This window comes from Moschus berezovskii, chromosome 3 (genome assembly GCF_049115385.1).
Source record: "Moschus berezovskii isolate FMDL1 chromosome 3, NW_MosBer_1.0, whole genome shotgun sequence".
NCBI classification, from domain to species: Eukaryota; Metazoa; Chordata; class Mammalia; order Artiodactyla; family Moschidae; genus Moschus; species Moschus berezovskii.
The window spans coordinates 101,096,695-101,119,134 of NC_142462.1; the positions used below are offsets into that span (position 1 = coordinate 101,096,695).

Here is a 22,440-nt window from a genome sequence, read left to right on the forward strand (position 1 = left end):
AGGATATCAAACCAGTCAATCCTAGAAGAAATCAGTCCTGCATATTCATTGGAAGGACTGACGATGAAACTGAGGCTCCAATACTTTGGCCACCTGATGCAAAGAGCTGACCCATTAGAAAAGACCCTGATGCTGGGAAAGATTGAAGGTAGGAGGTGAAGGGGATGACCAAGGACAAGATGGTTGGATGGCATCACTGACTCAGTGAACATGAGTTTGAGCAAATTCCAGGAGATAGTGAAAGACAGTGACACCTGGAGTGCTGCAGTCCATGGGGTCACAAAGAGTCAGATATGACTGAGTGGCTGAACAACAACTCTATTACTATTATTGCATAGTCTGAGCCTCAGTTCCATCTATAAAATGCAAATAACCATGCCAAACTCAGTTTATTGAGGTTTTCCTGGTAGTTCAGAGGTAAAGAATCCATCTGCCAAGCAAGAGATGTGGTTTTGATCCTTAGATTGGCAAGATCCCCTGGAGAAGGAAATGGCAACCCACTCCAGTGTTCTTGCCTGGAGAATCCCAGGGAAGGGGGAGCCTGGTGGGCTTCCATCTATGGGGTCACACAGAGTCGGACACGACTGAAGTGACTTAGCAGCAGCTAGTATTCTTGCCTGGAGAATCCCATGGACAGAGCAGCCTGGTGACCTACAGTCCATGGCATCGCAAAAGAGTAGAACATAACTTAGCTACTACACAACAATTCAGTTTGTTGTTTGATTAAGCATAATAGTGTATATAAGACCACCAAGCAATAGTATCTGACAGTAGATGTTCAGTAAATGCTAATTCCATCATACCCTTTTCAGCATTCCCTTTTGAAATGAAAATGTAATTGAAGAAGCCACAATGTGACTTGTTATTATTTTCTAACATTTTCTTTATCAGTCTTGAAGGAACATGAACAAGGAAAAATAAGCAGCACATGGTAGGAAGGGATCAATAACTTGTGATGAGGAGAGATGAATCTTCCTGTCAGAATTCACTACAGAACACACTGGAAGCAAAGTTTATTCTTAGGCCTAATTAAACTTGCAAACTTTATCTTCTCTTTTCTCTCAGAATGGATTTCTTCACCCAAAACAGAGTCTACTATTATTGTGAAAATGAATCATGAAGATAGATCTGGAAAAAGAAAAATAATCTAAGCAATGGAGAACCCTCTAAAGAATGCATGCATCTTTCTCAACCCTGGGTGACAAATTACAGAATCAGAAGCACAGAGGTGGGATCTCATATGAACTCTTCTTAAAGGTTCCACAGATGACTCTGGTGCCCAGTGAGGTTAGATCACCACATTGATGCAGTGTGAGCTTCTGCCTGGAAGGTAAGAGCTCTTAATCAGAGAGCTGAACAAAATTAGTACGCACTGAAACAGTAGCTGAGATAAAGTAGAAAACCTGTAATAGAAGAGCCTGTAACAAGTTCCCCCAGAGGATTAGATAACCATGGGATCTCTTCCCTTAAAGAAAAAAACATCTATGTGGAAAAGAGTCTTGTCTATTGTATTAAGGTTTTTCCCTACCTGGCCCCACTCTCAACCTCATGCACTGAAATAGCAAACAGTTAATGCACGACCCGGTTTATCTCATGAGGAAGTACATTCAGTAAAATCGTCCAGCGTCATCAAAACTGTGTGGAATATACACCTAGACTCAAAATTTACCTTGGCTCCTTAATAAGGTTCTGAAACACAGTGAAATTTAATGTGGGTAGATGGAAGAAGAAAGCTGGTAGATGAAAGAAGAGGGCAGTGAGTTTGTCAGAGAAACCCTGAGAAAAGACTTTGAAGGAGAGTGCAGGTTGTTAGCTCTAATTCATAAAGACCTGGGAATCCACAGAGTTATAACGACTGGCTTGGTGTAGTGTTTAATCGAGAGGAAAGTGCCACGATAAGAGGCAGGAAGGACAGACTACAGGAGGAGGTGCCAAATGCTGGAAGAAGGAAAACTACAATTGACCAGACCAGAGATGGAAAGTCCCTAAGCTGAAGCTCTGTCAGGAGCCTGCAAGTGAGGGGAAGAGGGCATGTTTAGAGGCAAATTATGACAAAAGTTAACCCAAAATCATTTAAAGACTAGTTTTGATTCCTTAATTGAGAGATGACAACATTGTCCTGGGATTGGGTGAAAGTCATAGAAAGTTTGTTGTTCAGTCAGTAAGTTGTGTCCAACTCTTTGCAACCCCATGAACTGCAGCACACCAGGCTTTCCTGTCCTCCATTATCTCCTGGAGTTTGCTCAAATTCATGTCCATTGAGTCGGTGATGCTATCTTACCTTCTCATTTTCTGCCATCCCCTTCTCCCTTTGCCTTCTATCTTTCCCAGCATCAGGGTCTTGAAACTTTATCTTCATTATACTCCACTCAAACCAATGAACATAGGACCCAAATTTTGGAGGAAAATGGTACACTTTCTGCAGCTGAAAGATTTCCAGCAAAAGAGAAAAACTTAAAGTTCACTTACTTACAATCATTATCAGTCCTTGTCTTTTTCCTCTACAGAACTCTAAACTTCTTATGGCCTTTATATCTTTCTTAGTGCCTAGTGAAATGCCTGCCTAGAATATCTTGAATTTAATTTGATTATAAATCATAATTTTATCAGAAGCCATCTGGTCTGAGTTAAGTCATGTAAAACTAGGTTGAAATCAGCTTCATCACTTATTAGCTGAATGACACTGAATAAATTAATTATCCTCTAAACTCAGCTTCCTCATCTATAAGATCCAATTATTGAAAAGATTAAAAGAGATAATATGTATAAAGTACTTACCACAGTGCCTAGCAAATTACAAGCATTTAACAAATACTAGTTCCCACTATTTTTATCATTGAGCTCTTTATTTTTGCTTCTCTCACACACAATCCATGGTATCAAATTCCACATGCATCGGTCAGCCAGAAACCCAAGTAAATCAATGAATAAGAAAAGAACACTAATCAATCTTCCAATTTTTCTATTCTGACAAGATCCTGGCAAGTGACAGTGAAGGGGAAAAAATCTGCTGCAAAGATGCATCACTTCGATTATCAAAACAGAGTCAGATGATGTCACAGTTAGCAGGAGTCTTTACAAATGAAGATGATTCTACTAATAATATTAAATACAGTGCTATTTCATTCAACCTTCTGCAAAGACTCAAGCAAAATTTAAAAAAAAGGGGAAATACTCCCGCTAAAAACAATTGAGACATCTTGGCTTTTGAAGAAATGTAGAAAACAGAAAACATAGCTTTAGTTGTCAAAAAGCAGACAATGTTTGATCAGAACCAGAAAGAAAATTAATAAACTAATTAATAACATTCTTCTGGCCCAAAGACAACACTGTTCTTAGAATGTCTGCTTATAATTGAAAATGAAATTATTTGATAGTTTAAGAAGTTATGCATTCAGAGAAGATGACTATCTGGGGAGAAGTGGAAGCAATCATCTTAATATGTTTTGGGCAGACTCAAGAAAATATTGGAACTTTAGCCTGAGACCTAGATTTGGCTATGTTCTAGACCCAAAAAGTTATTTGTGCATGATATTTCTCAGATACATATTTAGAAAGGAATTGAATTGAACTGAAATATGCAAATGGCATCAGGCTATGTCACTTCCAAGGAAATGTTAAAACCCAAACTATTACTATTTTGAAAATAGCACCATTCAATTTTCTTCTTTATCTGCCTCTCCCACTTGAGGGATATTCCAGATCTACCCCTCCAAAACTGGTTTAGCAATATTTAAAATTCAGCAAAGAACACTCCCACCTCCAGGATATACCTTCTTCATCATTATGGATGACTGGCATATAAAAAAATATGATGCCTAGAATTGGGGTCAGTTCTCTTGCAAATAATCACACATCAAACAATTCTCCTTCCTCATTTTCATAAAGACTGTTCTGACCATATTATCATAGCTAAAGGACAAAGCATATCGCTCTTAAAACTCAATTGATCTTAGTTATCTAAGTCTTACTCTACATGAAGATAATGGAAATTCCTTCTCTGAGTAAAAGGGTTAAGCTTAGAGGGGGAAAAAAGTGAAAGATTTTCTGGTTCATTCTAAATAGGCTTTGGAGAAAGAATTGCTAAGTGCAAAACACCTCTCCTCCCGCATTTCATTGATCAAAGCATTTTGTAAAACAAGCAAATGCAGAATTTTGAGAGGCATTTCAAGGCTTGTCTTTGGGAAGTTAATTCCCTTTGCTAATTTATCATTGATTTCCATTGTCTTTTCCTCTCTTATGCCATCACCATGTATAAGAGAATATAACAAGATTCTCATTTGTCTAAAACTTAGCTTGAATTGTTCACAAAGCGGATACTCATGGGGGCTGTAAAGGGCAGGATGTGTGCATTCATTCAGATCCAACTAACCCCATGGCATCTCTCCTATGTACCGGGCTCAGATTAAGCAAGATGGTGCTGGCACTGCCCCTGCCTCTGAACACCACACGGCAGGTGCTTCCTGACATGTTTCAGACTCTGCAAATCCCAAGATAGATACTTTAGAATGTTCTGCTCACAAACTGTCTATCAGAAACCACATTAATAGAGTCCCAGGAACCTACAGGAAAGCACTGTTCCCAGGCTGGTACCTCCTTACTACGTGTCCTTTTTGCTTGGACATCCGCTGGTTTCGCACAGTAGACCCCTGTTCCCCCATCAGGGGAGGACTGCCCCACTCTGCTATAGTGTCTCATTCATCCATTCTGGGTTTAAAGATTCTTCCAGATCCACTATAGAGGAATTTAACTCCCTAAAGGCCCCAACTATAAATAGGAAAGCTTTCTTGCTTATACCACGTACCCCTTTCCCCCTTCCCTAGTTCTTATGCTCAACACCCTCTCCTCCTTCCAAATTCTGCAGGTAAAAAGTAGGAATAATATAGTTCACTTATAAAACACTAATTCTCCACATTAAAAAAGATAAAAATTAAAAAATAAAATACTAATTCTGATTTTAATTTTTGATTATACAAAAATATCCGTCCTGATCAGAGTGCTTTGCAGCCTTATAATAATAAAAAGAAAAACACTAATATCTACAAAGACTTACCATATATTTGGTAATGGATATTACATTTTCTCCCCTAAACAACCTTACAAGGCAGGTACCAGGGTCAGGAAAATTAAGGTTTGCGTAGGTTAAGTGACTTGGCCAAGGTCAAATAGCAAGGGATAAGAGACAATAATCAAACCAGGTCTGTTCAGATGCCAAAGCCCCGCTTTCAACATGTTCCCACGCTGCTTCATAAGGTCAAAATGTGGGACACAAAGCAAAAATAAGATTACAGCACTAGGTATTTGTTGAATACAAATCGTTTCTTTTCAAGCTTTTCAGAAAACAACCTGAAAGAAATATTTTATTCCAAGGAAAGACTGACACTGTAAAATACTGAAAGTAGCCTAAACTTTTGATTTGTACTACTGTGCGTAAAACTTACAGTAGTTTATGTTTAAATGAATGCTGGGAATGGATTAGAATAGAATGTACTTTAATTGATTTATGGATACTGTGTTTCTTAATAACTCACAGTTAGTAATTTCCAATTTTAACCAATCCCCTTCAATAAGAGCTTTCTCAAAACACTTAACATCATTTTCTTTGAATACCTGTGGTTAGAGCAAATGTTGCCCACCACGATAACCTGATCAGCTAAGCCTACAGAAAGTGTTTTACTCCTCCTGCCCATGTATTTGGGCTGCCCAGTGGTAGGTCAGATTGTTTCATCAGATTGTTCCTGTGTACTCTCCCCCTACACTGAGTTTTATGCTCCATATTCAAGACGGTTATATTGTCCACTGACTTCCATCCTATAGTCATTTCCCCATTCGTGAAAACCGTAAACATCTTTGACCTTGACTTCTCTTCTGATATATCACATTCTAACCTTTGTAAGCATACATATATAATTACATATGTCTATGTGAATAACTTATTCAACTCTTCTGCATACAAACCAATTAACTCGCTCAGAGTTTGGTTTTGGTTTTTGTGCTAAAACCAGATAGACTCCAGTTGAGAAAGATTTTTGCTTGGCCTGTAGTACAATGGCAGTGACAAAAATAACACCCTATTTTGCCAGCTTCAAAGGACTATTTCATTTTTACATTCCTGATACCTTTGAGTCACTGGTCTATTTTCATTTATAACATGAGCATTACTACTTTCTTCAGTTCAGTTCAGTCGCTCAGTCGTGTCCAACTCTTTGCGACCCCATGAACCACAGCACGCCAGGCCTCCCTGTCCGTCACCAACTCCCGGAGTTCACTCAAACTCATGTCCACAGAGTCAGTGATGCCATCCAGCCATCTCATTCTCTGTCGTCCCCATCTCCTCCCACCCCCAATCCCTCCCAGCATCAGAGTCTTTTCCAGTGAGTCAACTCGTCGCATGAGGTGGCCAAAGTATTGGAGTTTCAGCTTCAGCATCAGTCCTTCCAATGAACACCCAGGGTTGATCTCCTTTAGAATGGACTGGTTGGAGTCTCCAAGGGACTCTCAAGAGTCTTCTCCAACACCACAGTTCAAAAGCATCAATTCTTGGGCGATCAGTTTTCTTCACAGTCCAACTCTCACATCCATACATGACCACAGGAAAAACCATAGCCTTGACTAGACTTTCTTATCATAGTAATTTCTACAACTCATGCAATTAATAAATATGATTGAATCTGTATTTTTAAAAATAAAGATCACTATACAGAGGAGCTGTTTATACCAAATATAGTCCAAAAACATGAACACTACCAGATAATTTACCAGAAAGCACTTACTAAGCATTTATTTTGTTAATTAGGCATCTCTGTCCTTAGAGTTTCTATGTAGAGACATCATCTAGATCAGAGCTGCTCAGTAGACATAGGATGTGATGCAAGTAAAATACGTAATTTAAAATTTTCTAGTAGACACAATTAAAAAGGCAAAAAGAAACAGGTGAGATTAATGTATTATAACACTAAACTATTCATATGAATTTTATTAAACTCAATGTATGTGAAATATTCAGTTCAGTTCAGTCGCTCAGTCGTGTCCGACTCTCTGCGACCCCATGAACCACAGCACGCCAGGCCTCCCTGTCCATCACCAACTCCCGGAGTTCACTCAAACCCATGTCCATCAAGTCGGTGATGCCATCCAGCCATCTCATTCTCTGTCATCCCCTTCTCCTCCCGTCCCCAATCCCTCCCAGTATCAGACTCTTTTCCAGTGAGTCAACTCGTCGCATGAGGTGGCCAAAGTATTGCAGTTTCAGCTTTAGCATCAGTCCCTCCAATGAACACCCAGGATTGATCTCCTTTAGGATGGACTGGTTGGATCTCCTTGCAGTCCAAGGGACTCTCAAGAGTCTTCTCCAGCACCACAGTTCAAAAGCATCAATTCTTTGGCGCTCAGCTTTCTTCACAGTCCAACTCTCACATCCATACATGACCATGGGAAAAACCATAGTCTTGACTAGATGGACCTTGGTTGGCAAAGTAATGTCTCTGCTTTTTAATATACTATCTAGGTTGTTGGGTTTCCCAAATGGTGCTATTGGTAAAGAACCCACCTGCCAATGCATAAAATATGCAGGTTCTATCCCTGGGTGGGAACGATCCCCTGGAGGAGAGCATGGCAACCCGCTCCAGTATTCTTGCCTGGAGAATCCCATGAACAGAAAAGCCTGACAGGTTGCAGTTCATAGGGTTGCAAAGAGTTGGAAAAGATTGAAGCAACTTAGCACGCACATACGTGAAATATTATCATTTCAATATGTAATCAAATAAAAACTACTGAGATATTTAACATTATATTAAGCTTTCCAAATTCAGTGTGTATATATTTACACTTACAGTGAGTTCATACTAACACCTTTCAAGTATTTGGTGCTGCATATGGCCAATGGCTATTGTATTGTACTGCACAGGTCCAGATCTGTGATTTGCAACCTCATTGCTCACTTGTGGAGTTTCTATAAATTTTTATTCTCACTCCACTCCCCTCCTAAGCCAATTAACTCAGAATATCTGTGAGTAAGACCCAAACATCAATATTTTTTAAAGTTCCCAGGTGACCACAATGAGCAGTCAAAATTGACAACCACTTGTCAAAGACAATATGGAAGTTGGACATGAATGTTCTCATTCATTCATTTAAATCTCATGGGGGGCAATGGTGAGTGACATCAAGGAGCTCATAATTTGTGTGTGTGTGAGAGACACATTAAAATAAATATCCACAATGCTGTGATAATCACACAAATAAAAATGTAAACAAAATATACAATAGGATAGTAAAGAAAGAGCAACGATGCCTGATGAAAACCTATTCCTCATGCATTAGCTGGTAGATTGGTAAATGTCATGAGATCAGAGTGGAGAGTATCTTTTGAAAGAGACAATAAATTGAAAGGTATTTTAGTTGGTGCCATAAAAGCCTTCTTCATCAGAACCTGACTAATTCAGATTTTATAATTTCTGATAGACATTGAGAAAGAATATACTTTTGCCCTACATCTGGGGAGAAAACAAAAATGTTTGCTAGGAAAAAGAAGATTTTAACAGATCATTTTAAATTATCAATACTTTATCGAAACAAAAAACAACTGACATATTCATAAGTGAAGCTCTCTGAATCTAAATAAGTTTACTGCACTATATGGATTAAAGTGTCACCAAAGTTATTCAGTTATATTTTTTAAATAAAAGCATAGTAATTTAGACTTATTCCAAATGTATCAGTTTTTTGTTATATGAATACAAATTCTCTTGAATCTGTTCTTCTACTGTCTAATATACTTCCTAGTATGATAAATTTTTGAGGAAGTTTTCCACCATAGAGTCTACTGTGGTTGCAAAATAAAAATATGCCTTTTGCACACACCCTACTTTTTAAGCTTTTTGTTTTCTTTTTCTGACTAATATATCCCTGGGGCTTCCCTGGTGGCTCAGATGGTAAATCTGCCTGCAATGCAGGTTCGATCCCTGAATCAGGAAGATCCCCTGGAGAGGTGCATGGCATCCCAATCCAGTATTCTTGCCTGGAGAATCCCATGGACAGAGGAGCCTGATGGGCTACAGTCCATGGGGTTGCAAAGAGTCAGACACAACTGAAGGAACATAGCACAGAATACATCCTTATTCCTTTATTTGCTCAAAGATGAGCTCAGAATGTTTTTCCTTTCTGAAACCCTCACTGACTATCCCCACACACAATCCCATGACCCTTCCTCTGTGTCTTCTGGTATGCTGTGGACATGCTTCTAATGACACTTGTGTATATCAACAAATAAGCACAAAACTGAATGATTCCTGTTTGAAAGATTATGAGTTGCTTGAGGGCAATTCATGTCTTTTCATCTTCCTGCCTCTAGCCACCAGCATAATGTGTGACACTTAGTAAGTAATCAAAGATATTGCTCAAGTTAGATTAAAACACAGAAAACAATGCCTTGTGAAACCAAAGCAAGAGCCAAAAATATACTTCCACAAGAATAATGGAAAAGATTTATACACCAAGTAAGGAAGTACAGAGATTTCTTAAAATTGTTACTGATTATGTCACTTAAAAGGAAAAGGAAACAACAAAAGGTGTCAGCTTGTGTTCTGAAATTTTTCCTACAAATAATATGATGATTATCTCCCCTTGAAAGAGAGAAACATATATATCATGATTTCTACACTGAGGGTTTAGGAAGTGGACGTGTTTTGTTCTAATAGCAAAATAATTGGAGCGACTGTTGTACTGGTCAGCATGACCCAGCCGGAAAACTTTTGATTTAGTAAACTTGTCTTCCTAAGTAAAACAAAGCTAATTGGACCAATAGAAACAATAATATGCTGCTCAAGGCTTTCCCCAGATCGTCAGAAAAAAATATGTCTATGAGAAAGAAAATTGCTTTTGAGAGAAACAAACCAGTGTGACTGTTTAGCTCTGAAAAACGAGAGGACAAGCGGGGAGACAGAGGAAGAACCCACGGTTCAGACTGGGGCTGTTGGGTTTGCATTGTCACTTGTTAATGTCACACCTAGGGCCCAACCCTACTACCTCAATCTCCCCAGAGAAGAAATAAACAAGGGCTTACACAGCCCTGCTCCATAAGTCTCCTTGACACAACATCTGCCATTGCGCTCACTCATCCTGAGACACAAAATGCCTGGACCATCTTACATTGGGGCCACGCATAAGATGAGTTTCCGGTAGTTATTGTCACTGCTTCATTTTTTCACATTTATTTATTTCATAAATATGCAAAAAATAACAGATAATTCTGCAAATTCAATGGTCTTATTCTGATCTAGGCCAGAATAAGAATTCCACAAGCTAAGGTTATCTTAAATCCACTCTCCTTGGGAAAAAACATAGAGCAATTTTAGATACTCTATATGGACCTCACTTCTTCACTTTTGTGTCTCTTTAGACTATTCTCTTCCTTTTGTCCCCAGATACAAACGTGTCCCTAAAAATGCCTGAAAGCATTGTAAAATGGTCAATTACATAAGACAGCAGCCTTCACATTTAAAACTTACAGTATTTCATATACTATTTCTGTAATCCTATTTGTCAAGTTTTAAATAGGTCCAAAATTCATATGTTGTCCTAAAAAGCTTTGAGAGAATAGCCCTCTCTTCAAAGAGAAGACTACTATTAATATACAACTGGTCAAGTTTAAACTAATAAACCAAAATCAAGCAAAAATAGGTCTTGAGGAAAAATAGGTCTTGCCTTAAATCTTCATGACTTAAAAGTTTCATATTTGGCACTCATAAGAAATCCCAACTCATGTGTGTGAATATATAAATATTCATGCATACTTAAATGTGCACCTATAAATGCATAGGATATATATAGAGATTTCAATGTGTTCTATGATTTCAGCTTATGAAATGTCTTATAGACACACACTGGTCTTGGAGAAACTACCACTTTGATATCCATTAGATGTGATATATGAATTTACCACTGTACCATCATGGTAATATAATGCCATGGTCTAAGATAAATCAGACTTCCCTGGTGGCTCAGAGGGTAAAGCGTCTGCCTACAATGCGGGAGACCCGGGTTCAATCCCTGGGTCGGGAAGATCTCCTGAAGAAGGAAATGGCAACCCACTCCAGTATTCTTGCCTGGAAAATCCCATGGACAAGCCTGGTAGGCTACAGTCCCTGGGTTCACAAAGAGTCGGACACAACTGAGTGACTTCACTTTCTTTTCACTTCCAAGATTTATCTATTAGGCAACCCAGAAGTATGTAAATACTCTAGAAATGAAAAGAAAATTGTGAAGCTATTAAATAATGGGCAGTGAAGTATGTCTATGTATGTCATAATCTAATCAATCCTCCACCTCCATCAAGTTTTAGCTACATTGACATCCAAACCCACTTACCACTTGGGGTCTTCTTTGCATCCTTGCTATAAGTGAAGTCGCTCAATCGTGTCCAACTCTTTGCGATCCCATGGACTGTAGCCTACCAGGCTCCTCCATCCGTGGGATTCTCCAGGCAAGAGTACTGGAGTGGGTTGCCATTTCCTTCTCCAGGGATCTTCCCAAACCAGGGATCAAAACCAGGTCTCCTGCATTGGAGGCAGACGCTTTAACCTCTGAGCCACCAAGAATGACAAATCGCTTAAACTGGCTGACTGCTATTGCAAGGTCAAGCAAAAACCAAACACTGAAACCCAAACCAATGATCATATCTATAGATGCCTAAATTAACAAGCAGACAAGACTATAAATGGTTAAACTCCGTCCTCCTGGCATTCTACTATTTACTCAGTCCAGGAAGCTAGAAGCATGGAACTAAACATTTGTACTATGTTGAAGTTTCTCCCACAGAAATTCTTACAGAATTGTAGGAGAAAATTTCCTAAAATGTTTTTCTAATTGCACAGATTGAGGAACACATTTCATTCAATGGCTCAATCCTCTTGAGCCTTCAGTTCACTCAGTTCAGTTGCTCAGTCGTGTCCGACTCTCCGCGACCCCATGAATCACAGCACGCCAGGCCTCCCTGTCCATCACCAACTCCCGGAGTTCACTCAAACTCATGTCCATCAAGTCAGTGATGCCATCCAGCCATCTCATTCTCTGTTGTCCCCTTCTCCTCCTGCCCCCAATCCCTCCCAGCATCAGACTCTTTTCCAGTGACTCAACTCGTCGCATGAGGTGGCCAAAGTATTGCAGTTTCAGCTTTAGCATCAGTCCTTCCAATGAACACCCAGGATCGATCTCCTTTAGAATGGACTGGTTGGATCTCCTTGCAGTCCAAGGGACTCTCAAGAGTCTTCTCCAGCACCACAGTTCAAAAGCATCAATTCTTCGGCTATGAGCTTTCTTCACAGTCCAACTCTCACATCCATACATGACCACGGGAAAAACCATAGCCTTGACTAGACGGACCTTTGTTGGCAAAGTGGATAACAATAAATGTCTCTAAATAAATTATGTGATTCATGCTAAATGTGTGTTGGTCTTGTCATGGCAGGTTGTGGAAGGTGGTCACATGAAAGTAGCCAAAACCAGCCAACAGGATAGAGATTGTGGCCAGGGACCATTTTATATAGACAGGGACGGACTGGGTGGTAACAGTGCTAAAAACAAACAAATAGCCAATCAAAGAGTAGGAATTTTCAGCCACTGTGAAGTTAGAAAGATCCCAGCCAGGAGAAGGACATTGGATCTCACTGTCAGCCCACCCCTTTAACTCTTCCCCAAAGCCCCTCAGTAAAATGGCTTGATTCCCTCTGCACCCTCCTTCAAAACAAAAGACTAGGAAAAAGTCCATAATAATAAAGAGAAACACATGTTGAACACTTAATCTATGTGTAGACTTTGATAAGCATCTGAAACATATTATTCTATTCTATTTTCATCAGCATTCATTCATTCAAAAAAAGAAGCAAACACACACACACTCATCACTGGATATAAAATAGATGAGGAAACAGAGGTCCAGAAAGGAGCTACTCCAGATCTTAAAATTACGGAATCGCTGATGGGGGCCTCAAAGCAGGCAGATACACTTAACTGGAACACTTAGCAGATGCACTTAACCAACTCACCCTCCCCCATGAGTCAACGAACAGGGCTGATTTCCAAGAGGCTGGCCAAACCTTCATGGTAGCAAGGTTCAAGGCTGGGACAGGTGGTCTGGGCTCCCCAGTGTTGAAGTTCAAGCTGGACAGGAGCACAGGCAACTACAGGACAGGATATGTAGGACAGGAGGCAGGAAGACACAAGAGGAAACTGCTCTTGGGTAGAAATCAGGGCCCATTTTGAGATTCAATCCCCGTATCAGAGAAGAATTAGAAACAGATACCAACAAGTGAGTATTTCAGGATTTGCAACATGACCCTGGACCCTTCTGCCCTATTTATAAGGTACCAATCTGGGCTTCCGTGGTGGCTCAGACAGTAAAGAATCTGCCTGCAATGCAGGAGACCAGGGAAGATGGGTTGGGAAGAACCCCCAGAGAAGAGAATAGCAACCCACTCCAGTATTCTTGCCTGGAGAATTCCATGGACAAAGGAGCCTGGTGAAATACAGTCCATGGGGTCACAAAGAGTTGGACACAACTGAGCAACTAACACTTTTGGCTTTTCAATTTGTGCTAACAAGTGTGTACAAGCCTATGCAGGCAGAGACAGAGCCTGCCTGTGACTGCAGCCAAACCCCAGGTCTTCTAGGCTGAAGACCACTCATGCTTCTAAAATCTTCACTTTCAAGTTCCAAATACTATGCTTTCCTCTTTTCCAATTATCACTATCTTCATCCCCATACACACCTATTAGAAAAAAGCAACAATAAGACATCTACTTAGTTCAGTCATCTGGGAAATGCTACGGATAATACAGTACTGTGGGTCAAAAACCAGTCAATTTAGTGGAAAAAAGAACAATCAAATTGCTTATTTTGCATCATGCAGAGCAAAAAAATTACAACTTGAATGTTGTGCTTTTCAAATAGTTGTACTGATGTTGGGTAGACATAATCACATTCACCAGGCATCTCTGCACTTTTTTGCTTTGGTATATTATTTTTTAAACTGTTTTTTTTTCTTGGAATCAAATTTATTTATCCTTTGGGGATGCTTAATTCCTTAATGTCAATCAATTGTTTTTTCACTAAAGCAAGCAAGTTCTTTGTTTTGCAGCTAAATTCTTAATCAGCTTTTGTTCAGAAACTGTTTATTTCTGTCTGCATTATAAATGCTAGATTTAACCAATCTATCAACCCAGGATAATATAAGGAGGGATCTTGTCCGTTTGTCCTTTCCTCTCAGGAACACAGATACTGTATCCTGTACTTTTTTAGAAAGGAAATAATAGGATTAGACTAAGATGGAGAACAAGAGGAGGTCAGACACAAGAAAGGTATGTGGTCCTTCTAGAACTTTCCCATGTAACATGGGGAATAGTAATCCATTTGTGCTAAATGCTTTGACTATGCTCATTATGCAAAAAACATTAAAGCCTAGTATATTTTGTTACCATAGTTCTGCCTACTGGGAACTATAATTAAAGCACATTTGAGCAAATGCAATTTTATTTGTTATTAAGCAACTAAAAGCTTAGTCAACCTCGCAAATATGACATTATTTTAGGATTACAATATGAGCCAGCCAGCTAGCCAATAAACTATTAGGTCCTATCTTTATTAGCAATGTCTCCTATTCCTGTTGTAGGAGACCCCTATGCTATGTAACAGTGGTTCTCAAACTTTAGGGAGCCTCAGCATAACCTGCAGGACTTGTTAAAATATCTGAGCCTTGCTTTCAGGGTTTCCTTACATCTGGGCTAGGGCCCTAAAATTTGCATTTCTAATATATCCCTAGGAGACACTGATGCCTCTGGTCTGCAGATCACACTTTAATACTATGTAATATCGGGAGGAGAAGGGGACGATGGAAAATGAGATGGCTGGATGGCATCACCGACTCTGTGGACATGGGTTTGAGTGTACTCCGGGAGTTGGTGATGGACAGGGAGGCCTGGCGTGCTGTGATTCATGGGGTCGCGGAGAGTCGGACACGACTGAGTGACTGAACTGAACTGAACTGAACTGAATATACTGGTTAGAACTTTAGAGTCAATCCACCTGGGTTCATATTCTGCTTTTCCAGTTTTTATACATCCTTGCACAAGTGACCTCATCTCTCTAAGTCTCGGTTTCTTAATTCATTTAGTGGAGACAATAATATTTATCCAAAATTTTAAGATCCTGCAAGCCACCAGGTATGGCCAAAAAAAAAAAAAAAAAAAACCCAAATCAAAACAAACCTAATTTTGTATAAATTTATGGTGATTGCAGTTTCCCTTCACTCTAGGAATTTTGTATGAAGGCAAGAGTAACATATAACTTCCCTCACTTTAACACTAATGCCCTCACCCAGAGGAAGTGCATCCATTCTGTAACACAACATAGAACAGGGCAATATCTTCTGACATGTTTATTTGGGAGCTCAAGATATCTAATAACTTCAGTCAATGGTCTCTGGTAATCTCCATGGACATGGGTTAATGATAACAAGAAAATAAAATAACATTCACTTTAGTTTCTAAAAATTCTAAGAATGTAAATATTTAATGAAATGTTGGAATAAAATCATAGCTGTATTTGCAATTCTCCAACTACGAAAATTTCATTTTAAGTGTTTGTTTTCGTTTGACTACCCAGTTTCTCCTTTAATGATGAAATTGATAACAAATACTCAAACCAAGTAGGAAAAACACCATAAGATCTAAGGAAGGTAGTATCAGGGACATTTTTAGAGGGTCCAAATAGTGACAAACTGTAGCAATAATAATTAAAATATCGAAATACACCAGTATAAATGACTATCTCATTTTCTCACTGTATTAGGAACACATACATACAAACACAAACTACTAATGAATGAAATCTATACTTCCAAAAAAATCCTTTGTACCTTGGAAACCTCTTTTGGTCCTGGCTCATATTAAATTCCTTTCTATAGTTATATATTAAAGGCTTACCATAATAATGATTTTTTAAATTGTGGTATTTAAATTTTTTTCATGTTTCTAATTACAGCATAAGAAATACAAGATATCATGAAATTAAACAAAAATGTCTACATAATTTAAATGACATGTGTAGAATATAATTTAATATAAAACTCAGTCACCTGAATAATGATATCTTAGACACAGTCACACTGGTCATAGAGAATATCTGGCAGCTTTAGGTGAAGAGGAAGTAGCAATATCTTACAGAAAATTCACTCCTGTTTATCATTCTAATGACAGAAATTGAAGACTAACTAAAGAGCCTCTTGACGAGGGAAAGGGTAAAGTGAAAAAAGTTGGCTTGAAACTCAACATTCAAAAAAAAAAAAAAAAAAAACTAAGATCATGGCATCCAGTCCCTTCACTTCATGGCAAATAGAAGGGGAAAATGTGGAAACAGTATGAGATTTTATTTTCTTGGCTCCAAAATCACTGCAGACATTGACCGCTGCCATGAAATTAAAAGACACTTTCTTCTTGGAAGGAAAACTATGACAAACCTAGACAGCATATTACAAAGCAAAGACATCACTTTGTTGACAAAGGTCCATCTAGTCAGAGCTATGGCTTTTCCAATAGCCATATACGAATGTGAGAGTTGGACCATAAAGAAGGCTGAGCACCAAAGACTTGATGCTTTTGTATTGTGGTGCTGGAGAAGACTCTTGAGAGTGTCCCTTGGACTCCAAGGAGCTCAAACCAGTCAATCTTAAAGGAAATCAACCCTGAATATTCATTGGAAGGACTGATGCTGAAGCTTAAGCTCCAACACTTTGGCCACCTGATGTGAAGAGACGACTCATTGAAAAAGACCCTCAAACTGGGAAAGACTGAAGGCAAGAGAAGAGGGCAGGAGAGGATGAGATGGTTAGACAGAGTCACCAACTCAATGGACATGAATTTGAGCAAATTCCAGGAGAGAGTGAAGGAGAGAGGAGCCTGGCATGCTGCAGTCCATGGGGTCACAAAGAGTTGGACACAACTTAGCAACTGAATGACAACAAATAGAGGACAGTATTTGTTCTGTTGATTCTGTCTATAATGGTTTAATTGCACAATGAATGCAACTTCACTCATTTTCCACGGAAAAAGACAGACTGGTCTTGTAATTCAATTCCAACCATCACTGTAATATCTAACTCACTCATTTGTCCATACCTTTCCACAAGGGTTTATCTTCATTAAAGAATTCCTTGTGCATTTTATCTGTTTTGATCAAAATGTGTATAAACTTCCTACAGTTTCATGATATCAATGTATATGATGATTTTTACTATTTTCAGTTCTTTGGAAGACTTAAGAAAAACCTCAAGAAATAAGCATTAGCAGAGTTTTGAAGATTCTGATTTGTTTTAACAAAAACATCAATTATTTCAAGTCCTGTGCTGATTAGAAAGTAGTGGATCTCACTCGACAGTCAAAGCATTTTGATCTTATGTATTGTACTCCCATACAATGCCTTGTTATTTCCAATAATTATCTGAATGTTTGACTTTTTCCAATATCCTTCTCTCCGTCTTGTGTGTCTGTTAGGGAATCAAAAGGTTTGCTTGCCTAAGAAGAAATATGCTAAAAAGAGAATGAGACAACAATTTCAGAAGGAAAGGATAACAGGCAAATGCCCTTCTCTTCTTTGTTATAATTCTTGGGATTAAAGAAAACGTAAAGACCTAACATACATCACCTTCAGTGAAACCTTCAGAAGATCTTTTAACTTATCTTTGTGGACAAAAAGAAGTAGAGGCTGAGTGCATGAATATTAAGACAGATTAATCACAGTTTCAACAATAATACCCAGAGGGTGCTAACCTAATTCTAGGTTTCCAACATCATAGAAGGATTCTTTCCTAGGTTCCATTTGTTTCAACATTTCACATTCTCATCAATGAGATGAAGCTATAAAGATGACACCATATAATCTGTAGACAGGCCAGTGTTGGATGATTGAAAGGGATCAAAAAAGAAGCTGATATGTTAGAAACAAGGACTGAATAAGATGAAAAGTAATAAAAATAAATGTAAAACAAGGTGATTAAATCTAAAGGACAATTGTTTTGTACAGACTAGACAGTAGCAATAACTTCGTAACAATCCATGCAACAAAGGCTTCACGATATTAGTTTATGTTGTTGCTGTTCAGTTGCTCAGTTGTGTCCGACTCTTTGCGATCCCATGGTCTTTAGAAAGGTTAATATGAATCAACAGTAAACTGAAAGTTTGTTGAATGAATGAATGAAGGCAGTATAGAATAATAGGAGGGATGAAGAAAAAAGGGAAGGAGAGGGAGGGAGAAAAATGAGGACAAAACAAGGGGAGAGGAGACAGTCTACATGAAAAGGAGAAAAACTCCATAGACCACCCTAGACATACTGTCGTATAAGTATGTATGGACCAACTGGATACCCTCGGGAGTGAGCTGTTGAATCAATGCCATTCAAGGAACTCTTGGAGGAATCATGCATCTTTAGCCTTGGATATATGATAATCATGTTCAAATACCCTAAGAACTTCAGTGGGAAAAAGAATTGGAGGTGGTGTTGTTTCAACAAGTAAGACAAATGAATGATAGGCACAAAGCAGCAGAATTAGATTCTGTAAGCATATCTTAGTGTCAAAGTTCTCCAAGGATGGAGCTCCTGGCTACTCTTTCTAGAAGGTGCTGGATCTCTGACTGAAAGATCCCTGGCAAGGTTTTTGCAAAATTAATTCAAGCATCAGATAGGTGGTAAGATCAGATCATTTTTGAAAATCCCTCTTAACCCCAAGATTCCAATATTCAAACACCTTATTGTGGGGCAAAACAGTTCTGCAAAAGATTTTTTCTAATAAAAACAACAGAAATAAATGGTTACCCTGGGGAGTGGAACCAAGCCTAGAGAATCGTCTATTTTCTTGCATGTTTGCTTTTTACAGAGTTAATCTCCTTCCACAGGAATGTATTTATATCTCTTTGTCCTCTTCTATACTGACTGATAGCATATAGCATGCTTTATCTTGCTAAATATAATAGTCCATCCAGCATTCACCCTTTGTGAGAAATCCCTCTTTACTCTCATAAATTACATGAATGGATATGAAGCATACTTTCCTTTCTTCAGTAAAGACTATTCCCAAAAGTAGCCTGAAACATGCCAAACATCTGCTCCTACACACAGTTCAATACATGATACTGATATGTATTATCACTGGGTGAATTCTGAATACAAGGCAAATTAACACACTCCTGAACAACTCCTTCCTCCTCCCCTGGCCCAGTCACAGAAAGCTCAAGGAAATCAGAATAATTCTAATATTTGCCCAAACTAGCTATAACTAAGCAGGTGAATCTACTAAAATGAAAACCACAGTAGAGCATTCTAAAATCTAAATATAAATGAGATAAGTATAATGACAAATGTTTCTCTAATAAATATTTTTAAATATATAAGTACTTTACTCCCTATTGTACTTTAATACTCAAAGAGATTGTTTTTCCATACTGTGAATTGTTCTTGGAGTTGGGCAGACTTTATTGCCTGCTAAAGATCAGAGGGTGCAACTGTATACTCATTTTTTTAATTCAACATATACTTATCTATGTCTTTTCTAGCTGCTGGATATATCACCATGAAGAAAACAGATATGGTACCTGTTCTCATGGAGCTTACTTTCTAGTGGAAAGATCAACCATAATAGGTAAACAGTTAATGGAAAATTTAAGTTATGAATTTTTTTAGCTATGCATCATGTGGGATCTTAGTTCCCTGACCAGAGAACCTCCTGCATTGGAAGTGTGAAGTCTTAACCACTAAATAGTCAGGGAAGTCCCTAAGTTATGAATTTTAATGCTAGAGTATCTTTCTTTCAGACTCATGGCAACAAGGTATTTTTGTTTCATTCAACTGAGCCCAACACTACAGCCATCAGTCTGTTTTCCCTTGATGGTCTTCAGATGGAGAACACTGATGGTTTGAGGTTTTCCTTAAATCTACTGGGGGTTTTTTTCAGTCTTTTCTTTAGAATTTCTACCCACAATTTTTTTTTTATCTTAACACTTCTGATTTCAAAGTTTTGCTTAACTTTGTCCTTTTTTTGAGGAAAAAGAGCTTGTATGTTCTCAGTATGAATCAAGACTTTTTTTCATTAAATAAAGATACTATTACAAAAATATCCCAAACTATCTTAAATTATCAAAATAACCATTCTCCACAGTACTGTTTACTATTTTACTATTTTTTCTGCCTCATTCTCATTTAACTGTCTACCCACAGCCTGAAAAAAAGCATCTCGCCTGTATACTTTATTCCATCATCAAGTGTTCTTCAGGCTTTCTAATTTCAGTGATCACACTTTGAGATGTGGCTACTCTTCACTACTTCCATTTCCATATAGTACAACAAACTATTCAACATTCCCTAGTGAAAAACCTCCACCCAGCTTCTTCACCTTGTCATTAGATCGCCTTAGTTTCATGTCGTTAGTATCTCGAACTAATAGCTTTATTCTGTTCCCAGGGGGCCATACGGTCTAGTCTGTCACTACTTATACCTGAATAACTACAACTTCCCCCAAAGGCTTAATATCTCAGTTTCTCTCCCTTGCAATTGATCATGTACACTAAATCATAGTTCATCTTAAAACAGTCTGCCATTGCCCCTCTTTGTCTTCTCTGCCCTGGGAGCAGCTCTTGCCACTGCCCCCACCCCCAGAAAATACATGCTGGCCCCAAGTTCATCTCTTTGCACTCACTGGTCAGGATTACCTCTCAGCTGCTGAGCCAACCCCTCTCTGTGATGGTACTAACAGATGAGAACTGCAGCTTGGCAGTCACATGTCCCCTGACCTTACTTACCCCTAGCAGCAGCTTCCAAAATAGCACCATTTCAAGGGACATTGACACAGCAGCCAAGTTCATTTGGGTTGGAACTGCCACAGTCAGAGGAGCTTGGCTCTGGGGTGGGGATTAAGACTGTGTTTGGAAGCCTCAGCACTGGTTATGCCGCGAATCCTTCTCTGAAGCCATTCTGGGCTTTGCTCTCTTGGAGTCCATGGGGGTCTTTTGCCTGAGGATGGCTTTTCTCATCCTCTTTGCCATGTGAAGGAGCTGTCTCCATCTTCCAGGGTTCTTTCAAATCTTGTCTGCTCTGTATATATATTTCCCTATACCTTTCCAAACAGCCTGGAAAAAAATGGTCAACTCGAGGTTTGACAGAGGGAAAACAAATAGTAAATACTGTATGAATAAGAAAAATTATAGCCTGTCATTACCCTAGCTACGAACGCACCTTGGCTCCCTAATACCTACAAAATCAAGTTTCTTTTTCATGAACTTAGTGCTTGGAAAAGATAATGCTGAAACTGAATAATTCTATTATTAAAGTGACCTTTTCATTTAGGAGGATTATAAATAACCTGTTGGTCCCTGAAAACAATTTTGGATTTTTCAGGCTTATGTGCCATTGGCACCTATGACTTAGGTACCTGCATATGTCTCCTCACGTTATCTAGCTAAAACTTTCCTAATTATCTTCCTCCCAAGTTTCTACCAAACTCCTTCCACACAGCATACACACGCATGCACACAAGAAGGAAAAAAAAAAGCTTTTAGAAATAATTTACTGAGTTCACTGACATAAATGGGAGTTTTAAGAAGCACAAGCAAACTATTTCAGCATTATTTTGGCCAAATGTATATACCTTTCCCATTTCCTTTACACCCACATGAAACCTACACTATGTCTTTTTCCATAGGCTCCAGCTCAGTAGCTTGGATTAATTACAGAATGACATTCTACAGGAAACTTTTGGTTCAACATCCGCAAAATAAAATCAGCTCAGCCTTTGAAGAGAGGATCTACTAGTGATTAATAAATTCACCACTGCCCAGGAAGATAAAAAATAAAAAGAACAAACTGATTACTTTGTTGTGATTTCAAACTAAATATTTATCTTCTATGTATTTTACTTGTTGAAAGAACAAGACTGCAATTTGAGTTTATTAGTAACTGAAGCAGAATTAATGAAAGATTCCTTATTAGGATGCTCTAGCTACCTTTTCAAAAACATCTATTTCTTCTTTCATGAAGATTAAATGTATAAAAGAAAATTCAAGTTTCTTTTATTAGTATCATAACTAGCTCTAGCAATCAAGGGAAAGGAAGTTTCTCTTATCTTTCTGCCATATTTTATTGCAGTTAAATTAATCCTTGTAGTTGTATTATGTCTTTAATACAAGTTAACTAATGCTTAAAGTAACTAAAGTCCAACATTTTTCCCTTTTTTATAATAATTAGTTTCTATTATCATAAATGTACTAGACTCTGAGAAATTCTGTAGACTTTATATTTGCTACTTTTACATTTTTCAAGATTCCCTAAAAACTATTCAAACTTATTAATACACATACATGTATATATACTATAATATACATTAATATGCATAAGCAATCTCA

The 22,440-nt window shown here is 38.4% G+C and overlaps 1 protein-coding gene and 1 pseudogene across 1 annotated transcript in view; one reads left to right on the forward strand and one right to left on the reverse strand.

Moving 5' to 3' along the window:
- GRM8 (glutamate metabotropic receptor 8) overlaps window positions 1–22,440 on the reverse strand; it is a 923,112-nt gene that overhangs the window by 610,331 nt on the left and 290,341 nt on the right. The gene's annotated exons all lie outside the window — the stretch shown is intronic.
- LOC148778380 (ATP synthase F(0) complex subunit C2, mitochondrial pseudogene) lies at window positions 14,322–21,088 on the forward strand (annotated as a pseudogene).